Source organism: Mobula birostris, chromosome 3 (assembly GCF_030028105.1).
Source record: "Mobula birostris isolate sMobBir1 chromosome 3, sMobBir1.hap1, whole genome shotgun sequence".
NCBI classification, from domain to species: domain Eukaryota; kingdom Metazoa; phylum Chordata; class Chondrichthyes; order Myliobatiformes; family Myliobatidae; genus Mobula; species Mobula birostris.
This window is the reverse complement of record NC_092372.1, coordinates 174,055,201-174,072,616: the sequence shown is the minus strand read 5'-3', so window position 1 is coordinate 174,072,616 and position 17,416 is coordinate 174,055,201. Positions and strand designations below refer to the sequence as shown.

At 41.6% G+C, this 17,416-nt stretch overlaps 1 long non-coding RNA gene across 1 annotated transcript in view; it reads right to left on the bottom strand.

The window, feature by feature from the left end:
* Nucleotides 1-630: 630 nt before the first annotated feature.
* The window catches only part of LOC140194757 (uncharacterized), a 96,416-nt gene continuing 79,630 nt past the window's right edge, over nucleotides 631-17,416 (bottom strand). The window contains exon 3 of the long non-coding RNA XR_011885288.1: nucleotides 631-806. This is a non-coding gene — a long non-coding RNA (uncharacterized lncRNA). The remainder of the gene's footprint in view (nucleotides 807-17,416) is intronic.

The window sequence follows — 17,416 nt, the reverse complement described above, 5'->3', positions numbered from 1 at the left end:
AAGTTGAAACATGACATCCCAACTCTTACATTCCATGCTCTGGCCCTTGAAGACCGGCATGCCATATTCCCTTTACACTATCCTATCCACCTATGCTGCCACTTTCAGGGAACTATGGACGTGAGGAGTGCTGGATTCCAGGCTAATCTCGGTGTGCCTGGGACTGAACAGAACCAATACAACATCACCTCTCTGTAGTCTCTGTTCCTCTAATTCTGACTCAAGTCTCACTTATCCCTCACTAACTATACTGCTTTCATTTGCCAAGAGACCACATACTCTCCAAAAAGCCCTTTCCTTTTCTCCCTTTCCCTATTTATTTCATACACCTTCCTTGGGTATATAAATTGTTGAGAGTTGATAGTCAGAATCTGTTTTTTTCCCCCAGAAGGGAAAGGACAAATGCTAGAGGGCATAGATTTAAGTGAGAGGAGTAAAGTTTGATGGAGATGTGTGAGGCAAAGGGTTTTGCACAGAGAGCCTGGAACCCACTGCCAGAAATAGATACTATAGTGATGTGTAAGAGGCAATTAGGTAGACACACGAACAGGTAAGAAAGATACATTCTGTGTGTAGGTAGAAGAGATTAGTTTATATTGACACTATGGTCAGCACTCTATTGTCCAATGTTCCATGTTCTATAACCAGTCTTCAGAATCAGAATAAGAATCAGAATCAGGTTTATTATCACCGGCATGTGACGTGAAATTTGTTAACTTAGCAGCAGCTACTACTACTACTACGACGTCGACTCAGGCCTAGGGGGCCGGCGTTGGGCAGCAGCAGTTCAATGCAATACACATAACCTAGCAGAGAGAAAAAAATAAGAAGAAGAATAAAATAAAACATAATAATAAATAAACAAGTAAATCAATTACATATTTTGAATAGATTCAAAAAAACCATGCAAAAACAGAAATGTTGTATGTTAAAAAAAAGAAGTGAGGTAGTGTCCAAGCTTCAATGTCCATTTAGGAATCGGATGGCAGGGGGGGAAGAAGCTGTTCCTGAATTGCTGAGTGTGTGCCTTCAGGCTTCTGTATCTCCTACCTGATGGTAACAGTGAGAAAAGGGCATGCCCTGGGTGCTGGAAGTCCTTAATAACGGATGCTGCCTTTCTGAGACACTGCTCCCAAAAGATGTCCTGGGTCTTTTGATTATCTTTCATAGTATATCCATTCTTGAACTAAAGGGGCAAATTTCTCTTGCACTTTTGAAGACCACTAGACAGGTCTTTTCCCACATTAATCACATTGCACAGATCCAACCTAATGAAGGCTCTAGAATGTTTTACCACATTAAAGAGAAATTGCACATAAATAGTTGATTTTGTTATTGTCAATAACAGTAAGAACTTGCGGCAAAAACTAAAAACTGTTCTTGGGAATGATCTCCCTAGCAGTTAGAAGGAACTTTATCTCTCGGTTTGTAATAAAGAGAGACAGAAAAAGGAAGTTCACAATAAGAATGAGGATTGTACATCAATTGGGTGGGAATCCTTAATTGACAAGGAAAAGAGATGGGGCGACTCTCCAACAGGGTTCAAAGAGCTGGAGAAAGCCCAGCAATAGTAACTAGGCAATTGAGATACCTCAAGCCACTGACTGGAGGAAAAGATATTTGAATGCAAAGGAAATCCTTCACTTTTTCTGTTGTAACATATAAGAAATCTGATCCATATTTTCTTTTAGCTTACCACTCCTGGATCTGGTTTTGCCTGATGGGGAAGCTATCACTTGTAGGCACCACTCCCCAATGTTCAGACTTCTGGTTAGTGTTGCAGTTTAGTCCTGGATGACATCTATAACATTGATTTTCTTTTCATTACTAAGCTTTCACTGAGAAGTAAAGATGTCAGATTTCTTCTCCTGAAATGCATCTCTCTGAACAAGCTTTGACCAGATCAGCGCACACAAAATGCAGGAGGAACTCAGCAGGCCAGGCAGCATCTATGGAAATGAGTAAACAGTTGACATTTCGGGCCGAGACCCTTCATCAGGACTCAGCATGAAATGTCAACTGTTTACTCTTTTCCATAGGTGCTGCCTGGCCTGCTGAGTTCCTCCAACATTTTGTGTGTTTTGCTTGGATTTCCAGCATCTGTAGATTTTCTCATGTTTGTGAAGCTTTGACTAGAGTTTAGTAGTTTTGTGACCCTGACTCTAAATGACTCATTCTTATTAAAAGTCTGGTTTAATAAGTGATTTTAAGTTTTGCATTTCCATGCTAGGATTTCAACCTGAGTCTCTGGATTGTTTGTCCAGATCTCTTGACTGGGAATTTAACCATCACACCAAAAACAAAATGATCTGTGTATTTAAGGCAGAATTCCACTTCTTAACTGTGGCTGCCTGCTGAAGCAAATAGATTGGTTCAACATACTGCCAGAAAAGCAGCAAGGTCATGGTGGGTAATTGATGGGTTTATTTTAGCAGCCTCTGCCTGGCTTTCACCAGAATGGAAGAATTAAAACCAGATCACTCTCTGCACAAGGCACATGTAGCACATACAGAGAGCAGTAAATATACAATCACACAAAAAATATAATATAGCCCAAATCCCTGAGTGTCATGTCCTGTAGATAAATGGTGCATAGACATTGTCAGCAAGTATAAGCCAGCAGCAGCCCACAGACGAATTCTTGTATTCCACTGAGCAAACACTACAGAGCAGTGTCATTGGGAGGGACCAGTCCCAACACAGCTTGGATGCCATCTCACACCACTTCCAGCATCACCCCTTCTGGGCAGATGCAACAGGCGAGCCCATGGCATGAGGCCTAGTCTGAGGTACAACCAAGGCCATGCAGCTCCTCTGCCATCGGTCTTTCCAATTAACCAGTGAACCCAACTTGCAGTATTCTGCATTACCTATGCCCAACAGGGTCTTGCGATCACCAGAAAAATGTTGAAGACAATCACTCGCAGTTAGACCTCACACCGCCTTTATACATCGTCTCTAAGACCTTTCAGTAGCAAGCAGCAACACAGTCCGCATCAAATGCAGATCCTCTGCTGTCAAGCAACTTACTGATGGGGTAAACCTGCAGTAGTAGAAGGTTTTAATATCCAGCAGTGTATTGCAATCGTAAAAAGACATTTACAGAAGACAATAACACCTTTGGTTGAATGCAGAAAGGCCACTGCATTAGAGCATGCTGCTATTTTTCCAGATTCGTTTCTGCTTGGAATGACATTTGCCTTTCATTGCATCCGTCAGTGCCTTCAAATGACGAAGAAGATTTATCTCAGATGAGAGTAATTGCCTAAAAATATCTATCTGTCTTACCTTTGGGGAGTTTAACAAAAATGTAACCATTATCTCTCTCCAGCAGCTGTCAGAATCAGAATCAGGTTTATTGTCAATGACATATGTCATGAGGTTTGTTCTTTTGTGCATCAGTACAGTGCCAGACATAAAAACCACTAGAAGTTATGATAGAGAGATAAACAGATAGTGAAAAAGAGGAATAGTGAGGTACTGCTCATGGGTTCATGAAACATTCCAAAATCTGATGGCGGAGGGGTAAAGAGCTGTTCCTAAAACAGTGAGTGTGGATCTTCAAGTTCCTTTTCCACTTTCTTAAGGCACTGCCTTTTGATGATGTCCTCGATCGTGGGGAGGTGTCGTGCCCATAGTGAAGCTGTCTGAGCCCACAACCCTCCACAGCCTCTTTCAATCCCGGGTTTTAGAGCATCTGTACAAGGCAGTGATGCTGTCCACCATGCATCCATAGAAATCTGCAAGAGTCTTTGCTGACCAAATCTCTTCAAGTTCTTCATGAAGTATAGGCTTCAACCTTCACACTCTGCTCTCCCCGCCCCCCGCATTTTGTTCCATCTGCCACTCATATTTTTCTCTTAGTCTTCCTCCATCTAGTATTTGTTGCGATTGTCTCCCAACTCTACCCTACTTCCCCTCGCACATCTGTCATCTTACACCCCCTCCTCAGTCCACCAACCATCTGACACACCACTTCTCTTCACTTCTCTATACTGGCCATCTCACCTCACCACTTTGTCCTAATGCAGTGTTTTGGCTCGAAACATCAGAGATTCCTTTCCTCCCACAAGTGCTGCTCAAACTGCTGAATTCCTCCAGCAGGTTGCTGGTTGCTGCTATTCCATTATCGTTCAGGTCGACAGGGAGGAGAGATTCAGTCATCTCCACTCTGTTCAGGTGGAGGTCCGGCAAAGACTCAGCACGGTGCCCATGGTGGCGGCTATTAGGTGGTGAGCGAGGATGGGGAAATGAAGGCGCACAACCTGCAACAATTCCAAACAGAATAGGTCACAGAATTATTCATCCTTTGTTCTTAAGTTGCCTCACATATAGGATTTCATGGTTACAATGCTACATGCTGAAAGAATGCACACAAGGGAGATCATTAGATATCAGATCATGTCTACAGATGTCCAGTCTATGTTCAAGCAAAACTCCTCAGCATACTGTGAATTACCAGGGAAGAAATTTGCCATCTACATCCAAAGAGCAACATAGAAATTGTCTTATCAGTGGTTGCTATGGTCACCTTACACATGTGACTTATTTCTGACCAGCAATGTGATATCAGCTAACAAGCAAGCCACAGCTGGATGTAAGTGTCAATGTCGTCAGCACTTCCACTTTCTTTTGTAGTAAACAGCCGCCCTTTGTCATTGCATTGGACCCTTTCTCAAAATACCAGTGAATTTCAACAGCTGGTCTTTTCCCAACTAATCCTGTATGTCAGTAAATGAAAACATTTCCACTGCAATAATGCACGAAGCCAACGCAAGACATGAATGTCGCTTATCTGCTGATTATGAGACAGTAATAAGTTCATATGCGTGTGACTATTGATAGGGAAGATATTATGATACAACAATTCCAACATGAATTCTCAAGTTACTTATTCAATATATGTAATTTTGTCTAACTCCTTAAAGTGTGGCATTTTTTTTTCTTGCAGCTGTTCCCAAATGCTGCAGACAGTAAGGAAGCTATTCTGGAGTTTCAGACATTTTATGGAGGGAGAACTTCTATTCTATTGGCCACTAAATAGGAGTACAAGGAAGAATAACGATATATTTCCCTCATTTACCCTTGGACTCTATTTCATGCCTAGATGTTCAGTTTGCCATCCTTCCATCCTTTCTCACTTCATGTGCTAGAGTGAGGGAGTTCAGGTTTTGGCTCATTGGCAAGGAGAGGTGGAAGCTGTAGGTAGATTATTTCCATTTAATTTTTCTTTCTTTCTTATTGCCCAGATAGATCAGTGGTGATGCCAGGCAGTATAGTGGAATGCTCATTTTGTGCGATGTTGGAAGGCACGGTCCCTGACAACTACACCTGCGAGAAGGGCATCCAGCTGCAGCTTCTTTCACACCGTGTTAAGGAATTGGAGCTGGAGGAACTGGATGAACTCTGGATCATTTGGAAGGCTGAGGGGTTGATCAATAGGACAGACAGGGAGCTAGTTACACCCAAGGTACAGGACTAGGTAACTAAGTGACTGTCAGGAGAGGGAAAGGGGACAGGCAGCCAATGCAGAGTACCCTGGTGGCTGTTTCCCTTAACAACAGGTATACCATTTTGCATACTGTTGAGAGGGGGAATGGCCTAGCAGTCAAATGCCACAGTGATCAGGTCTCTGGCACTGAGTCTGGCTCTGTGACACAGAAGGAAAGGAGAGAGAAGGCATGGGTTGCAGTGATAGGGGATACGTTGGTTAGGGGAACAGACAGGAGGTTCTGTGGACAAGAATGAGACTCCTGGATGGTATGTTGCCTCCCAGGTGCCAGGGTCACCAACACCTTGAATTGAGCGCACAGCATTCTAAGGTGGGAGGGTGAGCAGCCAGAAGTCGAGGTTTTCATTGGTACCAACGACAAGGGTAGAAAGGGTTACGAGGCCCTGCAAAGCGAGTTTAGGGAGTTAGGTGCTGAGTTTAAAGGCAAAACCTCCAGGGTTGTGATCTCAGGATTGCTACCCATGCCATGTGCTGGTGCGGCCAGAAATGAGAAGATCATACAGTTTAATATGCGGCTAAGGGGCCAAAGAAGGAGGGAGGGCTTCAGATTTTTGGACCATTGGTCTCTTCTAGGGAAGATGGGACCTGTACACTTCAACTGGAGGGCTCTCCTTGCAGGAAGGTTTGCTGGTGCTTCATGGAGGAGTTTAAACTACAGTTGCAGGGGGGTGCGAACCAGAGCACTATGGAGTGGGTCATGGAGTGCGGTGGTTGCGGGGAAAAATTTTGTTAAGCTTCCATGCAAAGAGGTTTCGAAAGATTGAGCATGGTGGGACTGATGTTCTATGTATATTTCAATGCAAGGAGTATAGTAGGAAAGGCTGGTGAGCTTAGGACATGGATCAGCACATGGAATTGTGAAATTGCAGCCATTAGTGAAACCTGGTTGCAGGAGGGGCAGGATTGGCAGCTCAACATTCCAGGGTTCTGTTTTAGACACGATACAGCAGGAGAAATTAAAGGGAGAGGAGTGGCATTTCTAGCCAGGCAAAATGTCACGGCAGTGCTCAGACAGGACAGACTAGAGAGCTTGTCTACTGATGCTATATAGGTGGAACTCAGAAAAAAGGAAGGGATGACCACTCAACAGTTCATGGGAATTAGAGGAGCAAATCTGTAGAGAGGTCGCAGTCTGTTGCAAGAAACATAAGGCTATAATAGTAGATGATTTTAACTTTCCACATATTGACTGAGACACCCATACTGTAAAAGGGCTGAATGTCAATTGTATTCAGGAAACTTTCCTTAATCAGAACATAGAGGTCCCAACTAGAGAGAATGTGATCTTAGATCTTGTATTAGGGAATGAGACAGAAATTTGTGTAGGGGAGCACTCTGCATCCAGTAATCATGATGCCGTTAGCTCCAAGATAATTATCCAAGATAAGTCTGGTCCGCAGTTAGGATTCTAAATTGGAGAAAGGTAAATTTTGATGGTTCCAGAAAGGATCTGGCAAGTGCTGATGGGGACAAGTTGTTTTCTGCACAGATGTGAGAAAAGTGGGAGGCCTTCAAAAGTAAAATTTTGAGTGTACAGAGTTTGTAGGTATCTGTCAGAATAAAAGACAAGGATAACAGGAACCTTGGCTTTCAAGAGATGCATAGCAGAGATAGGCAAGCAGGAAGAAATGAGGTAATTTAGGAGTATAAGAAATGCAAGAGAACACTTACAGAAATCAGGAGGGCTAAAAGAAGACATGAGGTTGCTCTCGTAGACAAGGTGAAGAAGAATCCAAAGGGTTTTGACAAATATAGCAAAGGACAAAATTGCTCCCCTAGAAGATCAGAGTGGTAGTCTATGCATGGAGCCAAAAGAGATGGGGGAGACCTTAAAAGGGGATTTATGTGCATTTGTATTTACTTGGAAGATGGACATAACAGAATTGTGGCAAAGCAACAGTGAGGTCATGGACCCGATATGGTTTACAGAGGAGGGGGGGTGTATGTTGGCTTGAGACAAATTATGGTGGATTAATTCCCAGGGCCAGACAAGGTGTTCTCTTGGACCCTGTGGGAGGCGAGTGCAGAAATTATAGGGGAGCCTATCAGAGATAGTTAAAACGTCCTTTGCCACAGGTGAGGTGCTAGAGGATTGGAAGAGAGCTAATGTTATTCCATTGCTTAAGAAAGGCTCATAATGTAAACCAGAAAATTATACGCTGATGAGCCTGACATCAGTAGTGAGTAAGTTATTGGAAGGTATCCTAAGAGACTGGATATACAAGTATTAGGATAGATAAGGACTGAGAGTCAAAATGACTTTATGCATAATAAGTCATGTCTAGCCAATCTTATAAAGTTTTTCGAGGATATTATCAGGAATGTTGATGAAGGCAAGGCAGTGGATGTTGTCCACATGAATTTTAGCAAGGTCTTTAACAAGGTCCCTAACAAGGTCCCATATGGGGAGGTTGGTCAAGAAGGTTCAGTCGCATGGTGTTCAAAATGAGGTAGTAAATTGGATTAGACATCGGCTTCACAGGAGAAGACAAAGTGTGGTAGTAGATGGTTGTTTATCGGACTGGAGGCCCACAACTACTGGTGTGCCCCAGGGATCAGTGCTGGGTTCATTGTTTGTCATCTACATCAATGATCCAAATGATAATGTGATTAACTGGATCAGCAAATTCGCAGATGACATTAAGATTGGGCGTATAGTGAATAGTGAGGGAAACTATCAGAGCTTGCAACAGGATCTGGACCAGCTGGGAAAATGGGCTGAAAAATGACAGATGAAATTTAGTCCAGACAAGTGTGCAGCATTGCACTTTGGGAGGACCAACCAGGATAGGTCTTACACGCTGAGTGGTAGGACACTAAGGAGTATGGTAGAACAAAGGAATCTAGGAATACAGATCCATAGTTCCTTGGAAATAGTATTGATAGAGTCACAAAGACAGTTTTTGGCACATTGGCCTTCATAAACCAAAGCACCGAGTACAGGAGTTGGGATGTTATGTTGAAGTTGTAAAAGAGATTGGTGAGCCCTAATTTGGAGTATTGTGTGCATTTTGGTCACCTACCTATAGGAAAGCTGTCAATAAGATTGAAAGAGTACAAAGAAAATTTACAAGGAGGTTGTCAGAACTTGAGGACCTGAGTTATAGGGAAAAGTTGAATCAGTTGGGATTTTATACCCTAGAACATAAAAGTGATTGAGGGGGAGATTCGATAGAGGTATACAAAATTATGAGGGGTATAAATAGGGTAAATCCAAGCAGGCTTTTCCCACCCATGATGGGTGAGACTAGAATTAGAAGTCATGGGTGAAGGGTGAAAGGTGAAATGTTTAAGGGAAACATAAGGGGAAATCTCTTCACTAAGAAGACAGTGAGAGTGCGGAACGAACCACGACCAGAAGTGGAGGATGCGGGTTCGATTTCAACACCTAAGAGAAATTTAGATAGGTACATAGGTGGGAGGGGTATGGAGGGCTTTGGTCCAGATGCAGATCAATAGGTCTAGGCAGATCAATAGTTCCTCATGGACTAGTTGGGTCAAATAGCCTGTTCTGGTGCTGTAGTGTTCTATGACTCTCTGAAGACTTCCCCTGTTGAAGACTTTGCATTGGTTGCAAACTTTTTCAAATTAATTTTCGGGCCTTAGAAAAGGGAGCAGCTTCTCTAATCCTCGAAATGGGCCATTGGACTCATATGGGAGAAACCCTTCAATTATGAGCTGGAGTTCTTTAAGGACAAAAATTTCTTATCGTTAGGGTTCCTGATCTTGTGTTTTTTAAGGCTTAAGTTGCATTAGAATAATGATATTCAAAAGTTTTCCTCACTCTGTCAGGCTAACTGGAATGGCTTACCCTTGGGATAAGATGATGTTTTATGAGACGGAAATTATTCACATTTTTCTTTTCACATGCATTTTTTAATGTTGTTCCATTGGGATTTATATGATGTAGTAAATGTGACTGTTACTTCGGACGTGGGTTACATTTGCTGGATTTCTGACTGTCTAATCAAAGTAATTGAATATTAGACTTGGATACAATTCACCCATTTGTTTTATATATTGCTTCCATGTTGTACACATGCCTAAAATTCCTTTGATGATTATAGCAAAAATAAAATTACAATGTAGATAAAACATGAATTGTGCTCACACTGAGATTATCATTAAGTGAAATTTAATTTTCTATGTTCCCTCCCGAGTAACGCACAAAAAAGATAATTCTGCAAATGAAAGTATCTATAACACATCAATTGCACTTCAGTCATATTCTGAGCCACAAGATATGTTGTCAGACATAGGCAAGATTTATTAAACTGCCAGAGGCAATGTCAGATTGTAGTTTTGAATCTGACTGGTACTCAATATCTGAAAGTGGAAGTATACCAAGCAAATGTCCTATGAATGATGATTAAAACGTTGAAAATGGGCTATTGTTAATAAATAAGCCATACTTCTAACAAGTTTGTTGTGCCTTTTATATGACCATGAGTAGGGTTTCCTCAGCAAGTTTTGAAGTATTGACATGTTCCATGCTATGCAGAAAAAGATCAATATAGCATGTGTAACCTACATTAAATCCCTTGTCAGCAAGGCGATCGCATTTAAAATGACTAAGCCTTGAAACCAGAATACTTTCATGATGGAAGACTGAGTGAGTGAAGGAGAATATTTCCAACACAGTTTAATGAAGCATTATATTCATGTGAGGAATGAAAAAAAATAACCTGGAGTCTGGTAAAGCTTTTAGTAAAAAAGTAAATAAATCAGCCTTCATATGTCGTAACCAATTAGACATTTCTGATCCAATGATTTTTAGGATTACTTTGCAAAGCATCCTTGAAATTTAAAGATCTTACACAATATCACAAGGTCATCTCATTTACAGTCTGCTGGACTCGGACTTTGAAACCATTTTGAGAATAAAGATGGCAGCTGAGGACTTTCAATGAGCCTGTTGCTTTTTGCCACAGACACTTTCTGAGCAACAGAAGAGATAAGATTGAAATTTGTCCTTGATCCTTGTGCTAAATATACACTATGGTTGAGTTCAGTGGTGCAGAATTTTGTAAGCTGAGCTCAGTCTCCTGCATCTCTATATTGCACAGGATGAAATTACCTCCGTTACTTTTTTGTTGATGATTGTTGGCGCCTTGGTGGCGTAGTGGTCAGCACGGTGCTATTGCAGCTCAGTGCATCAGAGTTCGGAGTCCAATTCCAACGTCATCTGTAAGGAGTCTGTATATCTTCCCATGGAATGTGTGGATTTTCTCCAGGTGCTCTGGTTTCCTCCCACAGTCCAAAGATGTACTGGTTAGCAGGTTATCTGGTCATTGTAAATTATCCTGTGACTAGGCTCCGGTTAATTCACAGCAGCATGGCTTGAAGAGCCGGAAGGGCAAGTTCTGCACTATGTCTCAATAAATAAATAAGTCTGCCCTAGACAGTTACATGGCAATGTACACCTCCTTCCTCCTGGTGTATATCTAAGTTATGGACTGTGTCTGTTACCGTCCTCCTAGATTCAGGAGAAGTCAAACATTGAACAGATTTATGGTCTGTATTTCTTGCTATTATTTACTCTCAATGAGTTTGCTAGGGCCAATTTGTCACCGTGAATTGTAGGATGGAGGAGAGAAATGAATGAGATGGATACTGCTTACTTGCTGCACTGTTGGACAGTATATCAAACAGAGTCCATAATCCCTTTCAAACTAACCCTGAGTCTTAGGGTCAGAGTGCAATCCAGCATAAAAACAGACACTTCAACCCAACTAATCTTTGCCACCCAAAGTGCTGACCTAAGCTACTCCCATTTATATGCATGTAAGCAATAACTCTCGATAACTTTAAATGTCATTATTGTACTACTGTCACTAACAAATTTGTCAAATAAAATTAATTAAGTTAGGGTGGATAAATCCCCAGGGACTGAGATAAATCCAAGGAGATTGCTGGGTCTCTGACAGAGAATTTTGTACCAATATTAGACATGGATGAAGTCCCAGAAGACTGGAGGATGGCTGATGTTGTCCCCTTGTTCAAAAAGTGCAGTACAGATAAGCCTAGAAACTAGGGAGACTTATATCAGTGATATGGAAGCTATAGGAGAAGATCCTGAGGGACAGGATTCTTGTTCATTATAAAGTCACGCTGATTACGAAGAACCAGCATGGTTTTCTGCAGAAGAGATAGAGTCTCACAAATCTGACTGAATATCTTGTCAAATATCCTGCTAAAGTGCCTAACGTGGACTTTAATAGAGCTTTTGACAAAATCCTGCATGGAAGGCTGGTCCAGAAGGTTAACATACATGGCCAAGGTGTGCTGGTAAGCTGGATCCAAAATTGGGTGAGTAATAGGAAGCAAAAGCTACTGGTGGTTAGGTATTTTTCTACTGATGTACCACAGGAATCAGAGCTAAGACCTTCGTTGTTAGTAATATACAGTATATTAATAGAAACATAGAAAACCTACAGCACAATACCAGACCCCTCGGCCCACAAAGTTGTGCCGAACATGTCCCTACCTTAGAAATTACAAGGCTTACCCACAGCCCTCTATTTTTCTAAGCTCCATGTACCTATCCAAAAGTCTTCTCTTAAAAGCCCCTATCGTATCTGCCTCCACCACTGTTGCCGGCAGCCCATTCCACACACACACCACTCTCTGCATAAAAAAAAACTTACCCCTGACATCTCCTCTGTACCTACTCCCCAGCACCTTAAACCTGTGTCCTCTTGTGGCAACCATTTCAGCCCTGGGAAAAAGCCTCTGAATATCCACACGATCAATGCCTCTCATCTTCTTATACACCTCTATCAGGTCACCTCTCATCCTCCGTCGCTCCAAGGAGAAAAGGCCAAGTTCACTCAACTTATTCTCATAAGGTATGCTTCCCGATCCAGGCAACATCCTTGTAAATCTCCTCTGCACCCTTTCTATGGTTTCCACATCCTTTCTGTAGTGAGGCGACCAGAACTGAGCACAGTACTCCAAGTGGAGTCTGACCAGGGTCCTATATAGCTGCAACATTACCTCTCAGCTCCTAAATTCAATTCCACGATTCATGAAGGCCAATACACCTTATGCCTTCTTAGCCACAGAGTCAACCTGCGCAGCTGCTTTGAGCGTCCTATGGACTCAGACCCCAAGATCCCTCTGTTCCTCCACACTGCCAAGAGTATTACCATTAATACTATATTCTGCCATCATATTTGACCTAGCAAAATGAACTACTTCACACTTATCTGGGTTGAACTCCATCTGCCACTTCTCAACCCAGTTTTTCATCCTGTCAATGTCCGCTGTAGCCTCTGACAGCCCTCCACACTATCCACAACACCTCCAACCTTTGTGTCATCAGCAAACTTACTAACCCATCCCTCCACTTCCTCATCCAGGTCATTTATGAAAATCACGAACAGTAGGGGTCCCAGAACAGATCCCTGAGGCACACCACTGGTGACTGACCTCCATGCAGAATATAACCCGTCTACAACCACTCTTTGCCTTTTGTGGGCAAGCCAGTTCTGGATCCACAAAGCAATGTCCTATGCCTCCTTACTTTCTCAATAAGTCTTGTGTGGGGTATCTTATCAAATGCTTTGCTGAAATCCATATACACTACATCTACTGCTCTTCCTTCATTAATGTGTTTAGTCACATCCTCAAAAAATTCAATCAGGCTCGTAATGAATCCAACAATCTTATATAACACATATGAATGAATTGTATGAGATTTCTGTTGGTCTACTTAGTAAGCTTGAAAACGATATGAAAACTGATGGAGTTGCAGATAGTGAAACGTTTTGTCAAAAGGTTCAGTAGAACATGAATCAGCTGGAAATATGGGTGAAGTGTGGGCAGATGAAATTTAATCCCGACGAATGCAAGGGAATGCATTTCTGGTAGTCGATTTCTGACAGGTCATACAGTGTAAATGGCAGGGACTACAGGACCACTGATGTAAAAAGAAACCTTGGGGTACAAGTCCATAGCTTGCTGGAAGACATGACACAGGTGGATAGGATAGTGCAGAAGGCAGTTGATATGCTTGCCTTCATAACCAAGGCATTCAGTATAAGAGTTGGTTCAGCATGTTGCAATTATATGAAAAATTGATAAAAACCTCATTCGGGGTGTATAGTACAGTTCTGGTTGCCACACTACAGAGAGTATGTAGTAGTGATTAAGCGAGATTAAAGAGACAATTCATCAGGATGTTGTCTGGAATGGAGTGGTGTAGATATAAGGGGAGACTGAATACTTTGTTTTGTTTTCTTAGTAGATCATGGATGGCTGAGGATTAGCTTACAGAAGTTTATATAATATGAGGGGCATTTATCTCCCTGGCTTACACAATTTACCTGCCTTGTTGAAGTGCAATTGGCCTTACTTTTAGTGCTCACATAATAGACCCCACCATTACTGAGAATGGGCATATAATTTTCTTCCCTAGTTCATAGCTCGATGGGCTAGCACTGTGGCGTTTCAACTGATCCATTGGTTGTGAGAATGCTTCACTCTATCCTCTTTATTTCTCTTATTTACTGCACATGTATTACATCTTCATTAGACTGCCATCTCATTTTTAGGAATGCAGTTGTACGTTCCTAACTCAGGTTTGATCCCTACCTTGATAGTAATGCTAGACTTAGGGGACAAGTCAGGCCATGAAGTTAAAGATTGTGACGGTGTGCATTTCGGCGGCTGAATATGGTCCACACCACTTCATGGATGCCCAGTTCTGAAATGCCAGATCCGTTCTGAGTATGTCCTATTTGCCACAATTGTAGACCCTCCACACACCGCAATGGAGAGTATCTTCAGTGGGAAGATGAAATTGTGTGGTTGTCATTGGTATCAGTGCAATCATCAACAGATGAATTTGAAATAGGTTAGTTGATAAGGAGGAGGTCAAGCAGGCTTACCTGTCGTGTTGGTTCACTCACTATCTGCACAGACCCAGTCTGGTAGTTGCATCCTTTGGGTCTCTACCACCTCGCTTGGTATTGGTGCTATCAAGCCACTCTTGGTGATGGAGGTTGATGATCCACACCCAGAGTATATTCTGTACTGATGCTACTTCCAGTGATTCTTCCAAGTGGTGTTCAACATGGAGCAGCACTGTTTCATCTGATGAGGGAATTCTGTAGGTAACACTTAGTTCTACCCAATGGCAAGAGATTTCATGAAGTCTTGAGACAATGATACAAAAGCTTGAATGTATGTATCATCAAGCTCAAGGACAACTTCTAACCCACTGTTATAAGACTATTGAATAGTCCCTGAGTACAATAAGATGGGATTTGACCTCACAATCTACCTTGTTATGGCCTCACACCTTATTGTCTGTCTGTATTACACTTTTTTCTGTAACTAACACTAATTCTTCATTTCCCTTGTACTACCTCAGATGTAGAAGGGTTCTTCATTGTTGTTTCTGTAGCAATTTAATTTTACCAGTCAGGGTTGTCAGCCCTGAGCTGTAACCATAAACCCTGCGGGACCAGTGGTCCACTCTTATTCTGGCCTCGACCCTTTGACCTGTTTGGCATGGGTGACCCTACCAAGAGCCAAAGCACAAAGCCCTGACTCCAGATAACATAGCTCTCTGAGTCATTAAGGCACACAAGCCTCCTAACCATGACAAGGTTGTGGTCCCCTTGGAAGTCTCCAGACACCAGTACCTAGATATTTATAAGGAGGACCTTGCAAGGTCATCTGGCTGGGTGAGACTTTGCTGTGAACAAATACAGTTCCTGGTCAATGCCCAATACAATCTCTGATCTTGTCGTTATTTTCCCTACGCAGAATAATTTTATGGGAGGTAGGAGATTCTGACAAAATATCCACATTGCAGCCCTTCTCCAAATCACAGCCCCTCATGTTTATCCCATTGATACAACATGAATAAGTGCTGTTGATAACAATCTTCATAGAAGTTTGATTTTGGGAGAACTTATCAAATACACTTCTTTAATAGATGAAAAAGACAGAATAAAAGGAATAAGGTTGGCATGCAGTGACCCCACAAAGACATGCTTTCCTCCAGAAAGCAAAACTATTTTATTTGAAGAAAGACCTTTGTAAAACTCATGTGTTTTGTGAAAAAAATTTGGAAAATTTGTGATGGCCATATCTGAAAAACTCCAATAAAAAAAATTGAGTCATAATTAATACAAATCATTGGATAATGAATAGATGAGAAAGGGAATGGGGATAAATGCAAAACAATTTTGAGTACATGCACACAAATACCCAGAGCCTAGAAAATTATACTGATGAATTGCAGATACACATATGAACATGCATTGTGATTTAGCACTATCAGAATATGATATTCAAAGATACAGTCTGTTTGGTTTGAATGAAGGAACAACAGAGTTATTATGCTGCCTTGCACTATAACACCACTTCAAATTAAAGGCATGGCTATATGGACTCATAAATCCAAGTTATTTCAATCCCTTTGTGTAGAATGCTAAGAGCATTTCTTATTTCTGTCCTACCCAGGCTTCCTCTCTCACTTCTTGCCGTTTTACATTGATGCTTATTTTGTGCTATTTCTTGATCATGTAAAAAAAAACTTGTAAGTTTCATCAGCTTTCCATCCTGCTCTCACTTTCACCTGGTCTATTTGTAAACTCTTCCTTCCCTTTCTTAACTTTCATGTCTCCATTTCAGAGGATAGGTTAGCGATGAGTATTATACACAAGGTCACACACAAGAAGATAGCATAGGATTCAACTGCTCAGCCCCTCGTCTCTGCCTTGCCATTTAAAATGATCAAGGCTGATCTGCCCCTGACCTCAACTCTTCCTCTGTACCACTCCCCAATCTTTCAAAAAGTTATTTACTTCCTCTTTAAATACCTCATCATGTGATCCAGCTTCCATAACCCTCCAGTGTAGAGATTTCCAGAGATTCGACATCACAAGCCCACAGTCTTCTGGGATGCATTCCTCCAGAGATACTTTACCATCTTCATTCAACATCACCATCATCAGTCAGATATTTCCCCTTACTGGTCTCCACCCATTGCAGATCTTCCCATGTGTTCTCACTGTGACCCCCCCCCAACCCATTTTTCCTATGTTACTTAAAGCTTGCTTCCCCTTTCTGATGAAAGTTTATTAACCTGAAACATCAACTCTGTTTCTCTTTCCACAGATGCTGTCTGACTGGCTTTCAGCTATTTTTTTAAATTTACTCCAGATTTCTAACATCTGCAGTCCTCTGATGAGCGTTCACAATTAGTGATCACTCAAGCATTAAGTTTAGAGAAGTTACAAGAAATGACAGAGTAAAAAATCAAATGCAAGGATATTCAGTTGGGAAATGACTAATCTCAGTGAGTAAAAAACGGTGTAGCTCAGGTGGTTGGAGTCAATTTGTTTTGCTTAAAAGTTATTAAATTTCAGTTTTTCTGATGAAAAGTCATCAATCTGAAAGAGCAATTCCTTTTCCTCTTGTTCACAGGTAGTGCTTGGTCATGCCAGTGTTTTCTCTTTTTATTATGAAAAGCAATGGTGTTGAAGGCCTGCCAGCACTGTGATTTATTGACTTTAATTGCATACTCTGACTATCTTTAAATGGTGTATTATCATGTTCCTTGATTTTGGGGCATGTTGAAAGACAGGTTCACCAGTTATCGCATTGTCAGTCGATGCAAATGTGTTATGAATGATACTTCTTTTTAAAACGTATTTCAACAATATTTCATGTTAGACATTGATTAATCCGTGCTCCACAAATTTATTTTGCTAACAAGTTTCCCCAAAATAAATACACATAAAAGAGGATGATACCGCAGTTAATTACACAAATAATACTTAGCCTGTGAGCAGTGAAGATGCACAGACTGGGCTGGAGGATATAGCTGAAACTCTCTCTAGAGAACAAGCAGAAAGTGACATTTGAGAAGCAGCAGGCTAACTGGAC